This window comes from Engystomops pustulosus, chromosome 2 (genome assembly GCF_040894005.1).
Source record: "Engystomops pustulosus chromosome 2, aEngPut4.maternal, whole genome shotgun sequence".
NCBI lineage: Eukaryota > Metazoa > Chordata > Amphibia > Anura > Leptodactylidae > Engystomops > Engystomops pustulosus.
The window spans coordinates 31,291,752-31,314,356 of NC_092412.1; the positions used below are offsets into that span (position 1 = coordinate 31,291,752).

The following is a 22,605-nucleotide window of genomic DNA, read 5'->3' on the forward strand; positions in this document are numbered from 1 at the left end:
CCCATTTATTTTTTTACGCGTCTTGTATTTTAAGTTTAATATTAAGACATGAAGAGCAAATGTTATTGTAAATTGCCTCACATGATCTCAGCAAAGGGAACTGTTGATGTAGTAAATTTCTTTTAATAAGTTATATTAACCAAGTATGGGCCAAAAGGCTAAAATGATTAGTTCTTGGTTATTAATTCTTTATTAAGTGGTGTTTTTTTTATTAGTTTTATATTTTTCTTTAAAAACGTACAGTGGGAAATGTATGAAATAGGCTGCTATAGGTTTTCATGATGTCTAAAAATCATCAAGGAATGGGAAGGGGGGGGGGGGATTTTAAAATATCTTTATTTGAGGCATCTCCAGATTTGCGCCCCAATTTGTGACTTTTTTCGGTTGAGACAATTGTCATAAAGAAAATAGAGATTTCAATAAATTTGATATTAGGAGTAACCTGCTTTGATAAACAACATCCATACCTTAAGGTCCTCTTGCACGTGGTTTTTGAAGAGACTCAACGGGGATCTTCTGTGGATGTAGACTTGCTTTCATTCTTCTGTCTCTTTATATAGTCTTAGGGGAAGACTGCAATAAAGAGTAATTTTATCCCTTTCAGAATTCCATGCGCTTCTTTGCTTTTTTAAGTTTTTTTAGGAATCCTGGAAAACCCCATAGCTGGAACAGGGGTGACAAATTGTTGATTTTAATACTGGTTTTAGCATTTTGACAATCTGTGCTCTTGCATTCCTGGCTGGAATTGTAGGGATTCATAGAACACCCTGCACCCAACAGTGGCCTCAGTGGACCCCAATGACATTTAACCAAGGACCCTTGGCACTTCCATAACACAATAACCATGGCCTTGGAACTAGCAGCAGAAAAATTACACTAGAGTAGGTCTGTGTGTCGGCATCTGTATGGATGTGCTATGCCACCTACAAGAATATAAAGATAAGTTAGCACATAGTCTAGTGTAGAAACAAGGGCTACGGTTAAGGTACAAATGAATGGCAGAAGCAGAAACATATGTCTGATGTGTCTGATCTATGTAGGTTCTTGACATGTAAAACAAGGAGTAAGTTGAGGGTACAAATGGCGGCCCGAAGAAGAAATGTATGTCTGATGTGTCTGATTTCTGTAGGTTCCTGATATGTAAAACAAGGGGGTAAGGTGAGGGTACAAATGGAGACCCTAATCATAAACTTATGTCTGATTTATGTATCTACATATAGGCTCCCTTTTGTTGATTATAGAATCTCAAGGGTTTTTGTAGGTTCCTGATATGTAAAGTAACTGGTAAGTTGAGGGTACAAATGGAGGTCCAAAGCAGACATGTATGGCTGATGTGTCTGACTTATGTATTTACATATAGGCTCCCAATATTTAATTACAGATTTTCAAGGGTTTTTCAAGAATGCTACAACATCGTATTGAATTTGTATTATGATAATTAAGAGTCTCTTTGTTGGATAATACAACACGTTTCGGCCTGGTACTCATGTTACAACATCGTATTGAATTTGTATTGTGATAATTAAGAGTCTTTTTGTTGGATAATACAACACGTTTCAGGCCTACATCAAGCTGATGTCCAATAAATCCAATAAAGCCAAATATTTGAATCTACTCCATAACTGCATTAAACCTTATGGAGTCCAGGATGCTTTTGTTTACCAACCTCAGAGTTACCCAGTTTAAAAAATAGGAGATGAAATGTTGGACAGTCTAATAATCTAACTTCAGACACTGAATATTCTATAATTATATAAATCTCCGACAGGATTAGTAAATTTGATACATTTTGCCCAATTAAAAGTTATTCAAAATCTCCAAACTTTTTGAAAATTATTTATTTTCGAAAATAACTTCCATCCCATTACACTGAATTCCATTATTGTTTTTTTTTAACTTTGATTGAAATTGATGACTAAAACCTTGGCGCCCGATCTGTGGTCTACCGATCTTATCTACGCTCCAAAGGCTCCGCTTCGATGCCAGACACTGATAATAGATAAATGAGCAATGCCAGGAAGCGGCTCAGATTGCCACGCTAAGTACTGATCATGTTCCATTATACATTTAACGCTTATCGTTATTAAAATGTAATCAGCAAAATTAATTAAACATTTGGAGTATGGTAAATGTACCCATGATGAATGGACTTTGATCTAACACATATGTGAGCAGAGACAAGGTTCATAATGTAGTCAAAAATTTGGGTGTAAAGTAAAGACCAATAATATATTACAATATTGTTTTCTTCTTCCTTTGCTCATCTGGTATCTACTATTATTATTTTATTGAATTGCTAAACAACTTTAGATTTTTTTATTTTTGTATTTTGTCATTGAACTAATTTTTTAATCTTTATTTTATAGGATTTTATTTCCTGAAATGTCACGGATATTCATATCTCCCTCCCCAGTACAGAAGACATCTGACTCTTAGAGAATATAGTGGTAAGTTAAAACCTTTTTGACATGTTTAATAACTAATATATATTTGCCAAAGGTATTTTTGGATGTGGCTTTATGAATTGTTATATTTTAGAACATCATGTTAATGTCATTAGATGAACCCTATGCCCATTGGTGGTTGCTTGGGGTTAGAGCCAGGTTCCAAAGTTGTCTTTACAGATAAGTTTCTATTGGAAATCTAGAGGGGCCAAATATCAAATATGATGCTTATCGTTAATTCATGGATATTATTTTGTGCCAATATACTTGAGTTATAATAGTATCTCTTCCAAACCTGGTGGGATCTCCCATCCAATATTTTGTGTATGGTGACTTAAAAACCAACAATGAGTCAAGATCAACCCAAGAAAGCTCAAGTATGTATATCCCGAAGAAAGCAAGACCACTGGTAGAGATCCAATCAGAGTAGGAAAAAATTCTTCGTGACCTCAGCTATTTCTTCTAAAGATTAAACTATTTGAGTTTTGTTAACTTTTCTTCTTAAGATCTAACAAATATTCATTTGATTTCCCTTGTTGAGCTCTTTCAAGCTCTCTGTTGTTTGTAATATATACTTCTCTAGAAGCCATAACTTTCCTTACCCAGGACAATATTTTTCTGGCTTTTGATGTAGCAGGCTGGCATTGAGTATTGAGAAATCAACAATTTCTCCTAAATCCTAAGCTATATGTTGTGGATCCAAAACAAACATCTAAAATGATCTGGATCTGAAAATAAGGAAAAGGGGCTGGTGTTTGATTTTTGTTTAGTGGTCTTACCCACCTGATCAAATGCAGTGAAGTTCTCATTGAGTACAAGATTCTGCTAGGTTCTTGCATGAGAGGGCACATAGCTGGCGCATGGTCTATGGTTTTGCTATATATAGTAAGTAAACAGATTGGAATAATTATCTCCCTTTAAAGTGGTTGGCCATGTAAGTGGTTGACCCATTAGAGTCATCCATATTATACTTGGAGCCACTGAGATTGGTGGGTCACATGATCCTGCTAACCTACAGAGCAAGGACTTCCTGTTAGATCCTGTTGCTGCTGGCTACCACAGATGGAGGGGCTTTGCAGCCCCTCCTATGGTTGGAGGGTAGTGCCAAGGACATCGACTGCACAGCCCCTCCGTTAGCCGGATTCCAGCAGGACACGGGAAGTCACAGGAAACCCGAATTCTTCTGTCCGACTTCCACTTCTCCTGACGACTACCAAGAAGGTTAAATAGGGTAAGTATAATTTAAGTGACCCTGTCGGGATCACTCACTTACCCTGTTAATCCTTCTGGAAGGTGGCCAATACATTGAAGTGAGTTTTGCGTATTTTTTTTCTTTTTGTGCAAAACATCAAGATTGTTTTTACCTGCATTTCGAGCAATGATTAGAATATGATTGACTGTTGCACGTTCCAATTCGTCACTGACAATAGCCAGAGTTAAGGAACATATTACCTTATGTGAAGAGATGAAAAATAATCTGCACCTGTCTCCATCAATTAGCCGTTTCTTAGTTATTAAGAGGCTAAGACAACCTGTGGCTCTCCATCTGTCGTGGAAGAATGAACCTTAGATACTCTAGATTCTGCTGTAAAATAGAGCGCTAAGTCACATTATTAAGATTAGTGAGAAGAATTATGAATTCCTCTTATGAATTATGAATAATTATAAGGATGATCATTAGTATAATTTGAGTTTTTAAGTTTTTGGATACTTTTAGAATTTTAGAATACTTTTTTTTCATGAATATTGACATTGTCATTGATTTTATAAAGAGTAGTCGAAAAATTAATATTCATGGCCCATCTGGAAATGGCTCAGAGATCTGTGAAAAAGCCATAGCTACCATTTTCTTTTATAGGGGCCATGGCTGTAGTTACAGCTTCTGGCCAATACACGGTGCAGGGATATAATGGGGGTCATTTACTAAGGGCCCGTATCGCTATTTTTCATCGGGATTCCCGGAAATGACCGGTTTGCGCTGAATTGCCCCGGGTTTTTGGTGCACGTGATCGGATTGTGGTGCATCGGAATGCATGCGAGCAAAATCGGGGGGCGTGGCTGTCAGAAAACCTGACGGATTCATAAAAAACGCGGAATTTAAAAAAGTGTCACTTGACACGCGCTTACCTGCACCCAGGAAAGGAAGGTGAACTGCGGCGAACTCCGACGGACTTCAGCGCAGCAGTGACACCTGGTGGACATTGGGCGCACAACCTTAGTGAAGACCGAAAGTAAATCTGCCCCAATATCTTCTGGGTCCGTGCCTCGTGATTGGTGTGGGGTCTTGATGTTGACACCCTACCGATTAAATATAAAGGAAATGTTCATAAATTTATTCTATTCTAAGTGAACGGGTGAGACCTTGTTACGGCTGTTTAAATCACATTTCATGAATGACATTGTAACTGCAGTAACCTGGTTTGATCACTAAATAGAGAACGGCGCTCAAAGGAATTTCTGACACTTTTATGTTTATACAACTAGTTAGACTAGATTATGCATATCATATTAGTGGGGTTATGACTGCTAGCTCCCCGACAAATCATCTGATGACTCAACCATAAATGACTAAGCTCCATCCAATGTACGGTGGTCCAGAATAATATGGCGGCTCATACCCGTTTGCTTTAATAAGAGCTGTTGTACCATGCGTAACAACTGCACAGTTGACTGAGGTGTTCTATTTCCATTTTTTCTATTTTTGGGTCACACACTAAGAATATAAATGGGTTTTGGTTGGGATTTGACCTTTTCATATATAAATATATATACATACAGGCGGTCCCCTACTTAAGTACACCCGATTTACAGATGACCCCTTGTTAAAGATGGACCCCTCTACCCACTGTGGCTGGTGAAGCTCTCTGGATGGTTTATTATAGTCCCAGGCTGCAATGCTCAGCTGTAAGGTGTCTGTAATGAAGCTTTACTGATAATCCTTGGTCCCATTACAGCAAAAAATGTTGAAACTCCAATTGTCACTGGGGAAAAAATTTTTTTTGTCTGGAACAACAATTATAAAATATACAGTTTTGACTTACATAAAAATTTAACTTAAGAACAAATCTATGGAACCCATCTTGTGCCTGTATATACAACATTTTTGAATATATATATATAGTAAAATAATTTAATTTACCGTAGTAAAAACTTTTTTTTTGATTGTGCCCTCCAAGTTTTTGTATTTGTAGTCAAGGCTCCTCTAGCATTGGAATATTGCTTACATCAACCTGTCATTAACACTATCCTCCAAGTTAATGATGAGCCAGCGGGGATTCATTAGCCACGTCAATTATATAAAAAAGATATTACAGTCCATAGAAGTGTGCCAGAATTTATTGCGCTGTCTCGTAAACGTGGCTCGCAAATGAGAGCTGAAATTGCGGGTATTAATTAAATTGGCAAGTGCGTTTCAACGTTGGGACTAGTTAGTATCGCATATTTTTTTTCCTGGTCACAATAAATCTGGCTGAACGTCACCCGATGAAGGGATTTAATTAAAATAAAGGATATTACTTAATGGTTCAATTAATAAATGTTCTTTTATCTCACTTGTATCCTTCACATTCAATGCTGTCTGTGTGATCGACTATTTTTACGGAATTTTTTTTTTCTGGGCTAATTAAGTTTTGATTCATATCAATTTTATTTTCAGTATCGGGCAAAGCGCTATAATGTTATTGCTAACTGGAGATGGGAGAGGTAACTGTTTGTACAGGTGAAATAGGAAATCACGGTGAAAGACACATTCTATAAGTGGAATTTATTAAGACTGGAGTTTCAAACACCAGTCTCAAGTTCCCCTCCCTCGCATCTAATCTAACAAGTACATCTGGTGCAATCTATGGCAAGAACCTAGTATCTGCCGGTTTTCCGACTACAGTAACTGCGGCGGGCCATCCAGCTCCCAAACAAGCCCAATGAAATAATATTATGTTGGTGCCTCATTCGGTTACCATTTAAGTCTCAAAATCCCCTCCCTGGCATCTAATCTAATCATTAGATCTGGTATAATCTATGGCAAGAGCCTCCTAGTAGACTGGTAGCAAACTATGGCAGTTCAGGCCTAATACCAAGCAAGGACAGCGGGCCATCCAGCTGCCCAACAAGCCCAATGATATAATATTTTGTTGATGCCTCATTCAGTTACCATTTAAGTTTCAAAATCCCCTCCCTGGCATTTAATCTAATAAGAAGATCTGGTGCAGTCTATGGCAAGAGCCTAAGAGCCTCTTAGTAGACCGGGAGCAAAATATGGCAGTTCAGACCTAATACCAAGCATGAACTGATGAAGAATAGTATCTGCCGTTTTTCCGACTACAGTAACTGCGGCGGGCCATCCAGCTCCCCAACAAGCCCAATAATATAATTTTATGTTGGTGCCTCATTCGGTTATGATTTATGGTTTCAAAATCCGGTCCCTGGCTTCTAATCTAATGAGTACATCTGGTGCAATCTATGGCAAGAGCCTAAGAGCCTCTTAGTAGACTGGGAGCAAACTATGGCAGTTTGGACCTCATACCAAGCATGAACTGAAGAAGAATAGTATCTGCCGGTTTTCCGACTACAGTAACTGCGACGGGCCATCCTGCTCCCCAACAAGCCCAATAATATAATATTATTTTGGTGCCTCATTTGGTTACCATTTAAGCCTCAAAATCCCCTCCCTAGCACTCTGACACCCGTATTCTAATAAGTACATCTGGTGCAATCTATGGCAAGAGCCTAAGAACTTGTTAGGAGATCGGGAGCAAACTATGGTAGTTCAGACCTAATATCAAGCATGAAGTGACGAAGAACAGTATCTGCCGGTTTTCCGACTACAGTAACTGCGGCGGGCCATCCAGCTCCCCGACAAGCCCAATAATATAATATTATGTTGGTGCCTCGTTTGGTTACCATTTAAGTCTCAAAATCCCCTCCTTTCACTCCGATACCCGTATCTAATAAGTACGTGGCGTAATCTATGGCAAGAACTTAAGAGCCTCTTAGTAGACCAGGAGCCAACTTGAATTTCTACTATAGTTTCTGCCGTTTTTACTACTACAGTAATTGCGGCGGGCCACCCCGCTTCCCAATGAACCCAAAGGGGCATGAAGGTCTGAGAAACAGATAGGGAAGGCATAATGAATCTCCCTCTATGTCTATTAAAATGATTTGCAAATTATCAAAAAGGTTTTTTTTTCATGTTATAATATAATATTATGTTGGTGCCTCATTCAGTTACCATTTAAGGTGTTGGCTATAATTTTTGATCATTTTTGAAGGGTGGATAAAATAAAAAAAATAAGTTAAAAACTTGTCGCTGTTTCAATCTCTTTCCGTTTAGTTGTTACTTCTCCATTGGGCTCTGCTGATATCTCTCTACTGTTCTACAGTAAAGTTTTATATTAGTTATTCCCACCCTTCCCTACTGACACCTAAGATACAATTCGTAGCTAGGTCCGAGTTTTTGGGAAAAAAAATCCAAGAGCTGAAATAAAACAATGAAGGCAAAAGATATTCACTAATACAGACATTACAGAACTTCCTCTCTGTGGGTAACCTGTGATATAATTTGGTGATTCTCCCTGCTATATAATATATCATTTATAGGCTTCAGCCAAAATTTTTGGAAAAAAATGAGGCAGGGTCCTAGTCTCACTTGCGCCAAATCTATTTGTGGATGTTCCTTTGTTGGACAGGTATCATCATTCGGTTAAAGGGATTGTTGTTGTGAACAGGAAGTCCCCGGGTTATGTACAAGATAGATTCTTTAAGGTAGGTTCTTAAGTTGAATTTGGATGTAAGTCGGAACTGGTATATTTTATAGTTTAGCTCCAGACAAAATAGTTTTTTTTCCCTTTGACAATTGGTTTTTCAAAATTTTGTGCCGTCATGGGAACAAGGATTATCAATAAAGCTTCATTACAGACACTTTACAGTTAATCATTGCAGCCTCGGACTAAAGTAAAGCATCCAGAGAGGTTACAGTGGGCGGAAAGGTCCGTCTGTAACTAGGGGGTCATGTTTAGTTTGAGTGTCCTTAAAGAGGACCTGTCACTTGAATATTGGCTCAGGGTTGCTACCCCAGTAATAGCGCTGTTAAACTGCTAGATATCGGAAGATAGCGATAAAGCTAGCAACCACTGCACTGCCTAAGCCTCAGAACTCTGGACCAAGCTCCCTGAGCCAAAATTCCGGTGACAGGTCCTCTTTAAGGGACCATCTGTGTACTTTCTCAAAGACTGTCCTAGGGCCTAAAGACAGTCTTTGATACTATTACCTGGGCTAAGCTGCAATACAAGACATGGCCTGTGAATAAGAATGGCGTCGTTTTGTGGGACCAACAATTCAGGTGCTCAATTTTCAACATTGGTTTAATAGAATGCGCAAGGAAATAGTATTCAATCTGTAGCCCTGTGGTTTTGTTGAGTAAACCGCTAATAATTTGTTGGATTTTATACTCTAAACTTTATGGATGTAAAATGTTCCGCCGGCTCTGGACGTCTTTGGCTTTGAAGAATCTGTTATTCAGGTTGTATTAAGCTCACTAAATAGAACAAAAAAAAATCAAACCTCTCCCGAGAGGGTGAGTGGTCGTGTGAATTATTTAGATCCTGCTTCCCTGGCAGCACAGACAAGGCAGAGATACACATCTGAGTGCCAGAGCTATTGTCTTGTTTTTGTTTTTGTAGCAGCTGCTAAAATCCCCCTTCCTCCAACCCCATGGATACGGACAGTCAATAATAAGAATATTCACTTCCCCCATTATGATATTTCATATACGAGGGGAATATGGTGGTTTCTGCTCTAAGGGGCCCCTGGAAAGCTTCATAGAATGTGAGGAGAACATTGACATCTGGAGATGCCGATCCGACCAGCTTGTCATCTCATTAAGTCAGATTATAGGGGAGAATTCCAGAAATAAGCCTGGCAGATGACTGCTACTTATTGCCATGAACACCTTGATGAATATCTGCAAGATGACAAGGAATTTATTGTTTTCTGATATAATTAACAGATTCTTCTCCAACGGTGACAAATGGGTAGAATACGGCTCAATAAAGTAATAAAAGCAGAATAAAACTTTGGCTAAAGCAATCAAAGTTGATCCGGCACCAGATAGAGTCAATAGTTTCTTTATTTAATCCAAATCATGATCATAAATTGTATAATTCATTCATTTGGACCACACACTTACTAAACGCTTGGAACATATTTAGGGCCGGCATCAGGGGGTGTTTAGTGTGATTGTGTTCAGGGGAACCCAAGGAGGAGAAGGGGCCCCAAGTCACAGAAAACTCTCCTCCCTTCCCAGGTGCAGGGAACTCACTGTGCACACAGGGCCGGGTTATCAATCTGTAGGGGGCTCACAAAATTTGTCAGCTAGGGGCCTCAAATTTCCTAGTGGTGGCCCTGAATGCATTGGTTCATGTGATTCTTGCCCTGTACTGGGTGCATTGCACAATTTTTTTTAGCATGATTTGGAATAAAGCAACTCCTGGATTTGACTACACCTGGTGCAGGGTCAACTTTTTCTGATTTAACCATCGATTTTTTAAAAATTTTCGGTCAACATGCTCCGATTGCACAGGAGTAACTCTGTGTATAAGAGTGGTGAGATGGATATATAATAAAATTATACTCATAAGAGAAAAGTTGACCCTTGAATTTCAGTAGGCAATTGCTTCATCATCTATCAAATGTTGCGTTGTTCCCCTAAGAGATAACATCATTAATGGTTCTTCTGTCTCCCGAATGGCAACATAGTGGCACGGAATGGCAAACTAGGTTGGTCTGAAAGTGCATGTTTCATAAAAGTTTATAGGAATATCTCTTGGATGAGTGTTTGGATGACAAATGGATGTATACCGCACCTCAACAGGTCTCTTTCTTCTCCATTCTTTTTCGATAACATGTTGGCCAGTGTTTCAGTGTTGGCCAGTGATTGGGCAACCACTGTCTTTTTCAGTGATGTTGTTATCTAGGATTTTGTAGAAAACTCTCCATGACATTAGCACCATATAAGTGCACCCCAAAAATTATGCTGACAACACCATTTCTTAAAAGAATAACTTTTGTCTCATTGTACAAAACACCATCCCACAAAACAAATTCTTAAGCAGGAGAGTGATTCTTATTATTACATGGTGCTATGTACAATGGGATAAAGATGTGTCCTTATGGAACAATGATATTATTGCCTGTTCTTTTGACGTTTACTAAATATTCTTCTTCCCCATTCTAAGATTGATGGTGATGCTATTACCATACCAACACCTAAAACATTCAGTGATATTTTGGTACCAACAGAAAGACAAATGAAGGCTGAAGTGTCCACCAGGTATGATTGGAGTGTCCAAGTGTCCTGGTCATTCTTAGTTATTCCCAGCTTTGTTGGGTTGGTCAATTTAGAGATGGAAACTCTTCATTGTATGTGTTTTTACTGTAAATGAATCGATTTTCTATCTTGGAGTTTACTTTTGGGTTATCCGGGTGCCACTTGTGTAGATCAAATTTTATCACTTAGCTCATGCAAGAACAAAAAACAGTTAACTTGAATAGAAGCTCAGCTGCAGTTCCCAGTGGTGACCACTACAAAGAGAACTGAAGTGGACCACCTTCTCCAATCACTGTAATTCCAATTTAGGAGGTTACTGGAGTCTGCTGATAAATGGGTAGACCCTCACCCATCTGATTGATAACCTATGGATGAGTCAACAATTTCCAAATCTGGAAAACCCCTTTAAAAACATTTATCATTAAGTAGACTAAGCTCCAGTTGACTAATGAATACTTCTTTATGACTATGTTATCGGATCACTATTAGCTATGGAACTGGTTAACGGGGTAAATTTCTGCTGATGGGTTCTCTGTACTTTTTAGACCAAACTCAAGTTGACTAATGAAATGCGACTTTAGGAATATGTTATCGGATCAGTATTAGTTATGGAACTAGATGATAGGGTAAATTTCTGCTGATGGGTTCTCTGTACTTTTTAGGCTAAGCTTCAGTTGACTAATTAATACAATGTTGTCGGATCACTATTTTATATGGAACTCTCTGCCAACGGGTTCTCTGTACTTTTTAGATTTCGGCGTTAGCACCACTGACTCTACAAAACTTTTTCATCCTAGAAAGTTGTGCAGTCTCTTGTAAAGTGCTAAACAATTAAACTTATCTTGGCATCCAGAATAACTTTGGAAAGACTATCATTTCTTGACCATAATGGCCTCTAATTTGCAGAGGAAAGGAGCAGTATTCAAAGGCTGCCTTTATCCACGATGGTAATTGAAAAGACAACAGTCATAATTGATACTTGTAGAGAGGAAACGGCGAGCCGTCTACACCTGAGGTCTCCCGGCACAAAATGCTTCTAATAGCTTCTTTTTTTCATGATCAAACACAATTTCTGTATCTCTATTGTCTGATAACTCTTACAATTTATTTCAACCAGGTGCACCAATAATTGCTCTCCTTGTTATGAGGCTTTAGAGGAATACATACAATGGAGCACACAATTATCTCAATCGCTCCGTGGATGGGATTCTGATTAGGAATATAAATGACATCGTTTCAGGGATTAAGTTCAGGTTTTAATAGATGTGGGCGAACGGAAAATTTAAATTGCGTCAAACTCGAAGATGTTATGTATATTATAGGGGTATTGTCCGAAAAGAACCGTTTCATGTCCTGGAACGTAAAGTTGATGCGAGCAAATTTGAAATTGACTTATAGGTTACGTCCAATGATACTCTTTTATGGGCAATCATACACACCAGCCAAACCCTGATTTTGGTAAGAGTGGCCAACCATTCTACTGTACCCTTTTTAGGACTTCCTTATAGGATAAGTAGCTTTAGCCACATGTGTCTCTAACATGTCCAGTCTTTTAGGGTAAAACCAGGTAGTTTTCCACTCTTCCACCAAAAACTCAGGAGCTGGCTATGCAGGTGTATAGGTTTGTGTGGAAAAGTAGATTTTGTCTGATTACTGTTCCAACTGACCCCCCACTCCCATATTTGTATAAACACATAGTTGTCCATCTTCAGCTTTTGCAGGTATGGGGCTAGCTGAAAGTGTTTTAGATATGTATGACCTGCCCTCAGGGTAGCTTATCCATTTCAAATAGGTCAGACACCAATTGGTCAGGCAGCATTTTCCCAAGGATCATTTTCCAGACCACCCCGTGATGTCACCAGGAAGCGACAATCCTGGGCAGGTAAATATCACTAAATCGATAGCATGCCTATCAAGGGTACCCCTGCGATCAACGTCAACAATCGCGGGCACACCCCTGCCCCTGTCCATGGCGCTGCCCGGGTCCCCGCACTGAACTCACCTCTCCACGCTCCTGCTCCCGTCTGGCCTGGCCCACACCTGCTCTGCTGAATTCCTGTTGTGACCTCGGACCTGACCTTTGACTTCTGCATCTCTGCCGCCTGCCCTGACTTTCTGCCTGTGCCTGACCATGAGCCTGGACTCCGTTTCTGTACTGCGACCTTGGCTGCCACCGCGGGCTAGTCGCACCTGTGGAACGACCTGCCGCAGCAAGACCCGCTTTGCGGTGGGCTCTGGTGAATACCATGTGCCACTTAGATTCCAATCCCAGGTGTTGGCAGTTCCATCTCCTGTGGTGGTCCAGGGGGTCCACTGACCCCGAACCTCGACAATGCCTTTATAGAGATGGGGGTTAGGATCCAGAACACATTCAGTTCACCTGTTCCTGTGCTAGGTGGAAAGTAATGGTGGATCCACTGAGAAGGGATTGACTCTATGGCACGTGAGCAGCGGACAAAGCCAAGGAAGGTTCATCAAGCTTTCCTTGTGTACTGTTTACATGCCAAAGACTACAATGGACCCATCTCATTGGATCTAGGCTTATTTTCCACCCAGAATTCTCTTCATAGCAGCAATAGTCAGCGATAAGCTGAATATATTTAGGATCTTAAATCCCAGCTGTATAATGGCGGGTGGTGGCTGAGTGGTCCTTGACCCTCAATGACAAAGTATTGATGGCATTTCATGCGGTGCGTAAAGGTGAATTAGACATAGATATAGTAAAGGTTTCTTTACATTTAGAGTAATAAGACTATAGAATGCCCGATTCCAAAAAATTGTGATGTCGGATACTATGACATCCTCTTACATCAATAAGAAATTGTAGGTTATCCAAAATTTAGCACTGAATGAAGTGTAACCAATCCCGGAGGGTTGAATTGGATGAACTTGTGTTCTTCCCACCATAAGCAACAACATAAAAACTAAAATCATTTTCCAGCTTTTCCAGACAAGGATTTGCCCATTTGCCCTTAAAGGGGTTGTCCACATTCCAGCAAATAATTGATATAGTTTGTGTAATGAAAAGTTATAAATTTTTCCAATATACTGCCTGCATCAATTCTTCACAGTTTCCAAGATCTCTGTTTGTTGTCTTCTTGCTGTCAGGCAATAGGAAGCTTCATTGTTTACTTCCTGTAGATAAACACCGGTCCTTGGTCATGTGATGTCACACAGGTGCACGGCCCGTTATATCACACAGTGTAATCAGAGCTATGTAATGCTAACGAGCCGTGCACCTGTGTGACATCACATGACCAAAGGCCGGTGTTTATCCAAACATGAAAGCTTCCTACAGAAAGACAGCAAGCAGAGATCTAGAAAACCGTGAGGAAATGATACAGAAAGTAGAATGGAAAATGTAATAACTTTTCGTTACACAAACAATATCAATTATTTGCTGTCATGAGCTTAAAATGGACAATCCCTTTAAATGAATGTCTTGACCATAACGTTTGACTGTTCCAATCTGATATTTTCTTCAGTTTGAGTTCTCGGCAGAAACTTTTCCACGCTTCAAATCCCAGCGTGATGTTGTTCGGTAATTTTATGTCAAAGCTAAAACCACAGAACCAAACCTAAAAAAAGGAGGAAAAAAAAACAAGCCACGCGCCTCCGCTTGCCCTTCGGAGCTGAACTCTATAAAATAGTCAGTAGGAAAGTGGGAGAAGTGGCTCGGAATAATTTACAAGAACGCATAATAACCCGACACATCGAAAAAAATATACTTTATTAATATCCAGCGCTGTGTGAATCCGAGGAGGAATCGGCAGGTGTGCGCGTGGGAAAAAAATATATGAAAAAACATTCCCAACAATTGTTTCCAATTCAATTACGTTGCGTTATTATTCCATTATCACGTCCAGGCAATTGAGAAGGTCGCAGCTTTTACTAGGTCATTGTAAATGGTCTCTGAACTGGTATCTTACACACTGATCTAATGGCGGGGCTGGTAATCCATTTAGTTTATAATATTATCCTTATGAACTGGTTATAATGGAACAATGCAGCAGATATCACCTGAAGGATATGTACACAATATACACTCTGCATTCACTATATTCCTAGAATAACTATTTCAGCTCCTTACCTAAGGCAGTGCCGGGAACTTCTATATTATTATACAGAGACATATCCTGACATCCTGACATATCCTAATGCTGTAAAACACTGTGTACAATCTGCTCAGCTCCTGCTGCTCTATAACATGCTGCCTGCAGATAGGACACTATGCACAATCTGCTCAGCTTCTCCTGTTCTATAACATGCTGCCTGCAGATAGGACACTATGTACAATCTCCTATGCTCCTCCTGCTCTATAACATGCTGCCTGCAGATAGGACACTATTTACAATCTGCTCAGCGCCTCCTGTTCTATAACATGCTGCCTGCAGATAGGACACTATGTACAATCTCCTATGCTCCTCCTGCTCCATAACATGCTGCCTGCAGATAGGACACTATGTACAATCTCCTATGCTCCTCCTGCTCTATAACATGCTGCCTGCAGATAGGACACTATGTACAATCTGCTCAGCTCCTCCTGCTCTATAACATGCTGCCTGCAGATAGGACACTATGTACAATCTGCTCAGCTCCTCCTGTTCTATAACATGCTGCCTGCAGATAGGACATTATGTACAATCTTCTCAGCTCCTGCTCTATAACATGCTGTCCACAGATAGGACACTATGTACAATCTGCTCAGCTCCTCCTGCTCTATAACATGCTGCCTGCAGATAGAACACTATGTACAATCTGCTCAGCTCCTCCTTCTATATAACATGCTGTCTGCAGATAGGACACTATGTACAATCTGCTCAGATCCTCCTGCTCTATAACATGCTGCCTGCAGATAGGACACTATGTACAATTGGCTCAGCTCCTCCTGCTCTATAACATGCTGCCTGCAGATAGGACACTATGCACAATCTGCTCAGCTCCTCCTGCTCTATAACATGCTGCCTGCAGATAGGACACTATGTACAATCTGCTCAACTCCTCCTGCTCTATAACATGTTGTCTGCAGATAGAACACTACATACAATCTGCACAGCTCCTCCTGCTCTATAACATGCTGTCTGCAGATAGGACACTTTCTCTTTATATATTTCAGGTGGTGTCTTTGGACCATCTCATGGATGTAACCTCTATATCTCCTCTTCATGTACCGGTCATTACTCCTTTCCATCCCTCCAGTTCTATACAACACTATGGATTATATTATTTATTGAATTGCCTGAAAACAAGAACCACCATTTTTTTTTAAATTCCCAGAAAAGTGTTTGGTAGAAAAGGTCGGCTTAACCTTTATCATTATTCACTTATGTAATTCCTCTGTATATTTCCATTACTTTTATGGTAACAAATGGAAGTATCTGCGGGTTTGTAGCTTTCTTTATCTCCAGTGACCCCAGTGACTGCCATCAGACAAGCATTGTTATACATTATTACTCAGAAGAACATATCTCTGTAAAGCTTCCGCTCCATAGGTCACCATCCAGGATGCTATGTAACAAGAAAACATGTTTTACAAACTTAACAAAAACTAAAGTATTCTGATATATACAAGGAGCGTAGAAAATGGAGTTTTCATAATGTTTTACTTTTTTTTTTAAGTTTAAAGGACTCAAAGGTTCCGGGTCTTTCTGTTATAAAGTAGAAGTTCTAGAATATCTACCATTAACTTCTAGCAAAGGAAAATTCCCACAACTATTTTACTCCATAACGTAAGAGGTTGTTAAGTTTGTTTTACACTCAAAAAGTTATCCTATAAATTTCCCATAGCTAAATGTGTAATGGAGCCCTGCTACCATATGGCGTGGAAGGTTTCTGACTATATTCTACAGAACAGATCGATCTGCCGTTTTATTAGTAAGAGGCCATTGTCTTCTACTTCCATAGTTCTTGTCCACACACCGTGATAGACAGTGAGAGACCTGATTACCCTGCCCACATACAGTGATAGACAGTAAGAGTCCTGATTACTCTGCCCACACTCAATGATTGCTAGTGAGAGTCCTGATTACCCCGCCCACAGACAGTGATAGACAGTGAGAGTCCTGATTACCCCGCCCACATACCGTGATTGACAGCAAGAGTGTTGATTATCCCACCCACACACAGTGATTGATAGTGAGAGTCCTGATTACCCACGCCCACATACCATGATAGACAGTGAGAGTCTTGATAACCCTGCCCACACACTGTGATTGATTGTGAGAGTTCTGATCACCCACATACCATGATTGAAGGCGAGAGTCCTGATTACCCTGCTCACACACAGTGATTGGCAGTGATAGTCCTGATTACCCTGCCCACACACAGTGATTGGCAGTGATAGTCCTGATTACCCCGCCCACACACAGTGATTAATAGCAAGAGTCCTGATTACCCCGCCCACACACTGAAGCAAGAGTCCCGATTATCCCACCTACACAGAGTGATTGAGATTGAGAGTTCTGATTACCCCGTCCACACACAATGATTGACAATGAGGGTCCTGATTACATGACCCACACACAGTGATTGACAGCGAGAGTCCAGATAACCCCTTCCACATGTAGTATTAGATAGTGGGAGTCCTGATAACCCCACCCACACCCAGTAATTAACAGCGAGATTCCCGATAACCCCACCCACGCATAGTATTAGATAGTGGAAGTCCTGATAGCCCCGCCCACACATAGTATTAGATAGTGGGAGTCCTGATAGCCCCGCCCACACATAGTATTAGATAGTGGGAGTCCTGATAGCCCCGCCCACACCCAGTAATTGGCTCTATCACATTAAATATCAATAAAACACAAACATGTTTGGTGCAAACAAAAAAGTAGTCAAAATTCAAGGAGTGTAAATACTTTTGCATCTCTATATAAATATATATATATATTCAATTGTATATAATTCATGTTATTAATTTATGACAGAAATGCATAGAATAATCTGTCCACCTCTAACCTATAGGATTAGCAGAACGTGCATGTCCTGCTGGTACTTCCGTCTGTAGCGGTAATCCTTCATCTCCTGCCAGGGACAACATCTCGGTATGCCGGACAGATAAATGTTTCCCCCATATACACCATGTAGAAGGCGTATAGCACGCTGCTGCTGCTGATTGTATGTAAGACAAGGGAGGCAGAGGACGCTGTGACTGACAAGAGCAACATATTAATATCTGTAAGTCCTGCATCCCTTTAAACACCCCCCAGGCATGTTTGTCCATCTCATCTCTTAAAAAGCAGATGGATCAGTCTCTGTAGACTGTGCTGGCAGGACGCCAGTACCAGGGATGCTGTGCAGACAGGACCATTGCTGCATCTAATCAGGACTCACACTCTATCTATTGTATCACCGAGGGGAAGAATTACTAGGGAAGATTATAGTAGAATTTGATTAATGATTTACATTTTTTTTTTTACATTTTTAAAAAAATAATTTTTATTTATCTATCTATCTATCTATCTATCTCATATGTATCTCATATCTATCTATCTATCTATCTATCTATCTCATATCTATCTCATATCTATCTATCAATCTATCTGTCTATCTATCTATCTATCTATCTATCTCATATCTATCTATCTCATATCTATCTATCCACTATCTATCTCATATCTATCTCATATCTATCTATCTATCTATCTATCTATCTATCTATCTATGTCATACCTATCTATCTATCTATCTATCTATCTATCTATCTATCTATCTATCTCATATCTATCTATCTACCTCATATCTATCTATCTCATATCTATCTATCTATCTATCTAGTTCCACAGATAGGCAGCACTCCTGTTTAGTGTTCAAAAGCGGTGGGGTATCTTTATTCCATGTGCAACGTTTCAGCTCACACAGAGCCTTTATCAAGCATAGTGTGTATGGCCAGTGGACAAACATATAAGGGCCAACATTACATTTCATTGGTCCACAACCGGACCGTGCCAATTACATTCAATAGGTTACAAAACATGTTAAAGTGCTTAGTACAGGTGCAAGGACAATACATCATAACCAATTAATAGTTGATACTGTGAAAAATATAGCATTAAATCAGTGAACAATGCAAGAGTATGTGCAGTTAAGTAAATAAATACCCTCCCATCTGGGATCGGACCGCCCACAGTCTCGGCTTTCCATTGATAAAATGTGATTTGCAGCTGGATCTGGGCGTCCAAAGTGTCAGCATCCAATGGTGTAAGAGCCGCGTCACCGGAAGTCAATGGGGTCACGTGAGCGGGCGCCCTCAGTATGTTCTTGGCGCATGCGCACTCGCTTTCTGTGTAGCGGTCGCCATATTGTTTAAGGGAAAAGAACCACACAGTCACAGTCAGATCCCGTGTAAGGGTACGAACGATGTTGTGACACTCCAAAACCAGGTGCATGTAAGTGACAACAGGTAGTGGTAACACCACCGTTGTCCTCCTGCTCGGATTATCGGGATTTCATACGGTATCCTATACAAGGACCTCCGTTATTCCATCCCTTTATCCTGCCTGGTATTGCTGGAGTAAAAGTCACGGGCTGAGGTAAAAACCCCTAACGTTCTCCTTTAGGGTCACGACTGGAATTTTTTGTGTGTACAAATAAAATATACATAAACTTTTTTGTGACCAGAGACAACAATCTACTAGTTGTAGTGATGCAGCTTTCAACTGTGTGAGTGGGAGGCACGAGACATTGCGGGGGTTAACGATCCGTCCGATGAGGGTCAAAAATTCCAAATACATCTGGAAAAAAAACAAATGAATAAATGAAAAAGGTAATAATGTTACATTTGTATGTATATACATAGACCAAGATGACTTGGGACATAAATTGTTCTGGCAGAGAAATTCTCTCAACACTATACCTAACCCATACAAAAAAAGCCAGAGGGCTATGTCATGAGCTGTTGAGCGGTCACTTCCCCAAATAAACACATTAGCACAGTCAAACTTTACTGAGCATATTGTGGTAATCAAATGAGTCCACTTAAATTGTATTCAACATTTAAACCGTGGGGTTGTAAGGTCCCCAGTCTGTGTATCCACCTTAGTTCACATCTCCTAAGTATGGCTTCCCTGTTACCCCCTCTTCTAAGTATGGGGATGTGGTCTATAATCATGAATTTGAGATCACTCTCTTTGTGTCCTGTCTCGGCAAAATGTCTACTAACAGGTAAGTCTTTTTTCTTCTTGCGGATGGTGTACCTGTGTTGCGTGAATCGCGTCTTGAAATCTAGTGTTGTCTCGCCTACGTACTTTAAGTCGCATGGGCAACTAAGCAGATATATAACGTGATCGCTATTGCAATTCAAATGATGTTGTATTTTGTATTGTGTTCCTTTGTGAGTAAATGTATCACCTTTGATGGCATAGGAACAGTTGATGCAGGACCGGCATGGATAGCATCCCTTGCGAATGGGGCCTGAAATACCCCTTTGTACCAGTGTTTTGGTTGGACCTGTATCAGTTTTTACTACGCGGTCCCTAATGTTCCGAGCTCTTCTGTATGAGAGTATCGGGGGGTTATGTAGTGCTGGTACCCCTGTGGGGTCACTCTGCAAAATTTTCCAATGTTTTTTCACTATGGATGCTATCTTGGTGCTTGTATCACAATAGGTGGAGATAAAGGGGATCCTGTCTTCTTTGTTTTTTGGTTGTGTAGGAGATAATAATTCGTCCCTGCTTTTCTTCTCCAACCTCTGCTTGTTGTCAAGAAGTACCCTGTTGGGATAGCCCCTCTGTTTAAATCTAGAAAACATCAGTGAGGTGTTTTTCTGTAATTTGTCTCTGTCACTAGCTATACGTTTGACCCTGTATAGCTGACTAAGGGGAAGAGAGTTGACCATGGGGCGTGGGTGATTGCTGTCAAAACGTAAAATAGTATTTCTGTCAGTTGGTTTATAAAAGACGTCTGTGGTTAGGCCTAGTTGCGTGTTCTCAATGAGTACATCTAAAAATTGTAGGTTCTGTTGTGACTGAACCATGGTAAATTTAATGTCACTGTCCACCGTATTAAGGTAATCATGGAAATCTGTCAATTGTTTTGAGTCACCTGTCCACAGGAGGAAGACATCGTCTATGTATCGCCACCACCCCCTGACATGTTGGAAGTGGTGGGACACATAGACGAAGTCCTCCTCGAGTGTAGTCATGACTATGTTAGCGTATGTGGGGGCCATGTTGGCCCCCATCGCCACACCCTTGAGTTGTACATAAAAGTCACTGCCAAACAAAAAGTAGTTATTGAATAGTACCAGTCTGAGTAGATCCAGAATAAACAATATCTCAGATTGCTTAAAGTTAGATCTGAGTAATTGTCTCTCCACACATTTAAGTCCCATTTCGTGATTGATAGATGTGTACAGAGATGTTACATCAAAAGAAACCAGAGTAAGATGTGTCGGGTCAGCTGGTTGTATCTGTTTCAACTTGCACAGAAAATCTGTGGTGTCCCGTATATAGGATTGTCCCCTGGTGGATATATCTCTTAAGGCCTGATCAAGAAAAATGGCGATGTTTGATGTAATGGACCCCCTACCCGACACAATCGGTCTCCCCGGGGGGTGTGTCAGACTCTTGTGTATCTTAGGTAGGGTATATATGATGGGGGTACGTGGGTGTGTGACAGTCAGGAATTTGTGCATATTATCGCTAATGGTTCCCGCAGCCACAGCTGTATCCAGAATCTGTGAAATGCGGCGTCCCAATTCGAACTTAGGGTCGGTTGGGACGAGTTTATAGACCGAGGTATCGTCCAATTGACGTCTTATCTCAGCATTGTAAGACGTCGTGTCCATAATCACGACCGCCCCGCCTTTGTCGGCTGGGCGGATCGTGATCTCATTGTCACGGGCAAGTCGTCCCAACGCGGATATTTCATCTACACATAGGTTAGCGCGTGTTAACGTGCTGCCGCTGGTTTGCTGTAATATTGTTATATCCTGTTGTACCGCGTCCTTGAACGCTAAAATGGCTGGAACCTCTATATTGGGAGAGAAATTACTTTTGTTTGACAAACCAAATTGTTTTGGGTCAAGATTGGTATAGGTCTTGGGGGTGGCAGGGTGATTGTGAAACCAGTGTTTTAAACATATACTACGATATAACCTATGTAGGTCAACATCTACTTGGAACCAATCGGTGTTAGTACAAGGACAGTAAGATAAGCCTTTCTCTAATACAGATAATTCACTCACAGATAATTGTTTAGAGGAAATATTTACCACCACCGGATTCACTTTCTCTTGTTGCTGTTCACAGCCCTCGATGGTAGAGTCCTGTTCTTTGCTGTTTTGTTTCTTTCTCCATCGGTAGTGGCGTCGACCGCCTCTCCTGGTGGTTCGTCTCTGTCCATATTGTCCCCTAAAAAAGGCTCAGGTGACAAAGGTATATTTGAAGTTGCAGTCAGATCCTCCCTTTGTGTTCTCTTTGCCGGGCTGCGTTTTTTCTTCCTTATAGGTGCTTCTTTATGTGTAATCCCCGCTGTTACTGTATGTGTGCCTTGCCAGTTATAGATCCTGCCAGTCCGGTAGTCATCGTTGTCTCTCGTCCACTTAGACCTTTTCGTTTGTTCCTGTTCATTTCTCAAGGTTGCTGTTTTTTTGTCAACATCTTTTACAAATTCATCAAATTCCGTTGTTGAGTACGTTTCTTTGAGTTTCTGTAGCAAATCCGTGCCGAGAACATCCAGTTTCTTGGTCTCAATTTGTAGGTATTCAATATTTAACATAATGAGGTCTAGGGAATATTTATTTGAAATATGCATAAATTTCAAACAAAATGACGCATCCTGTGAGAAGAGGTTGGGCCGGACATTGGACCGCATACCTCTTGGTATTCGTTTAGA

General features: G+C 40.4%; 1 protein-coding gene across 2 annotated transcripts in view; it reads left to right on the forward strand.

The window, feature by feature from the left end:
• The window catches only part of CNTN5 (contactin 5), an 860,183-nt gene that overhangs the window by 180,854 nt on the left and 656,724 nt on the right, over window positions 1-22,605 (forward strand). For both annotated transcript variants that reach the window (XM_072134178.1, XM_072134179.1), the window contains exon 2: window positions 2,367-2,447. The gene's annotated coding sequence lies outside the window, so the exon portion shown is untranslated. The remainder of the gene's footprint in view (window positions 1-2,366; window positions 2,448-22,605) is intronic.